This window comes from Carlito syrichta, unplaced genomic scaffold (genome assembly GCF_000164805.1).
Source record: "Carlito syrichta isolate Samal-C Ts95f unplaced genomic scaffold, Tarsius_syrichta-2.0.1 Scaffold290134, whole genome shotgun sequence".
In the NCBI taxonomy this organism is placed as follows: Eukaryota; Metazoa; Chordata; class Mammalia; order Primates; family Tarsiidae; genus Carlito; species Carlito syrichta.
In genome coordinates this window covers 495,311-497,494 of record NW_007234230.1, presented here as the reverse complement: position 1 = coordinate 497,494, position 2,184 = coordinate 495,311, and positions in this window count along the sequence as shown.

Below are 2,184 nucleotides of genomic sequence, written 5' to 3'. Positions count from 1 at the left end.
GTGGTGAAGTGCCTTGCTCACAGTACACAGCTATAAGTGGCAGAGCTGGGATGAATCCAGGTAGGCAGGCTCCCAGGACTCCGGGCTGCCTCCTCCCAACCAAGACATTTCCTCCACAACCTCCGAATCTTTCCTGATGATGTCTTCAGCCCCCAAACCTGCATCAGAGGGGCTCCCAGTCAGCTATTTCCTGCTTGCGTGTTTGCATTCATTTATTCATACATTCGTTCAGCAAGCATTCAGTGAGGATCTGCCGTAGCCTTGGGGATGCCTTTAGTGAAGGAAGCAAAGATGGAGGCCTCCCCCTCCCCTGCATGGATCACAGGGAAGATAAGGTTGAACAGGGGCTGTGGAGTTCAGAGGGAGCCTTATCTCTTGTGGTCTTGGATACAAGGGCATGTGGCCTCTTTGTCTTGCATGAGAAAAGATGGCCTCTCCGAGGAAGGGCCTGGGAGGTGCGCGCTCAGCCCTCGGTCCTCATCTACATGGCTCCTTAGATGCTGGTGGTGTTTATTCCTATTCACTCAACAGGTATTTACTGAGCACCTGTTGTGTGCTGGCTCAGGGTGGAGTCAGGTGAGATGCAGAAAGGGTGGACAGCATCCTTGCTTCAAGGACTTTCTTCATATAGAAACGGTAGTGCCAATACCTGCTGCCCCAGCCTCACCTGCCTGTGAAAAGCCCTCCAGAGGGTGTGAGAGGCAGAGAAGGCTGAGGGGAGCCGGAGAAGAAGGTGGCCTCCCTCATCTTCGCAGGCACTGGAGATGGCATGGCAGTTGCAGCAACTTTGCCCTGGGAAGCAGCACTGGGAGGTGTGGGCAGGGCTGGCTCCTGTCCCCCCACCCCACCTCCTTCTTCCCAACTCCCTCTGCAGGGTCTGTGTATGTGTTGGTTCCTCCACTCAGATGGCCCCGGGCGTCAGTGGCTCTCCCGAACTTCCCCCGTGGGCCTGGGCTGGATGCTGACCCTCCACAACCCTCGTCGGGGTCTCCCCACCCTCATTGGTTTGCCCAGCTCCTGTGTCTGCCAGGAGAGAGCCACAGACAAGCACTGCCTTCATCCGTCTCTGACTTCCCCTTCCCCGGCCTGACAGTCAGCCAGCCTCTGGACGGTGGCTACCTCATGGGCTTGCTCATGCTGTGTCCTCCTGCCCAGTACTGTGCTTGGCCCTGGGATGGGCCACATAATCTTTGGGTCCCAGTGACAATGGAAACGGGGGTGCTTTTGTCCACAGATGATTGAGAGCTGCAATGTGGAGACAGCAGGGCCCAAGACCCAGCGTGGGCCCGGGGAGCTCAGGGCCCTGTTAAATGCCAGGCTGCAGGCCCATGCAGCCCCCACCCGCGACATCCAGCACACCACTAACAGGCTGAAGGAAGGAGGTGGGGGATGGGGCCAGGGACAGGGCTCTTGGAGGGCCTTGGCTGGGGTGGGGTGAGAGGCCTGGCCCTGGCGAGGGGCCTGCGTAGGAGTGGCCAGGACTGGCCAGGACCTGCAGGCTGGCATTTTTGGTTCTGTACCTGGCCTCTGGCCTCTCCTTTCCTCACCCATGTGGTCCCTCAGGTTGCTGTCTTGTCCAAAAACCCCCAGGGGAGACACAGAGGGTCACGTGGCAGACCGACCTCGCTCTGTGGAGGACCAGGATCCTCTTGGAGGGCTCAGTCACAGCATGCCACACAGAACCCCTTCCCCAAGCTCACTGTTCATCCCAAATGCTCTCTGCGGACCGTCCAGGAGGGGAGGGAGTCAGGGTTGAGTACCTGACCCCACTGCACTCACTGCCACCATGGGTGATGTGTCATTTTGCTCCCATTTTTACAGATGAGGAAACCGAAGCTCTAAGGAGCAGTCATTCGCTTGCAGTCCCACAGGGGCGGAGGAGACCGCGAGGCTGTGAGTGGTCTGGGTCCTCCCTGTGACAGAGGTGGTGCCTCCTTGCCGCTTGGGTGAGAGGGAGGCCTGTGGGTGAGGTTCCAGGCGCAGACGCCTGGAGGAGGACTGGCCAGCAGCTGGCACTGCGAAGAGCGTGGGGAGGGCGCCGCGGGCTGAGGGGTGGCCCAAGGAGGAGTTGGGAAAGGGCTCCCAGGTTCACGGTTCACGTACTCACACAACGAATACAGGCTGTGCAGCCCAGGCGCTGGGTTCAAGGCGGTACATGCCTACAGAAACCGTAGTCCGGGCCTC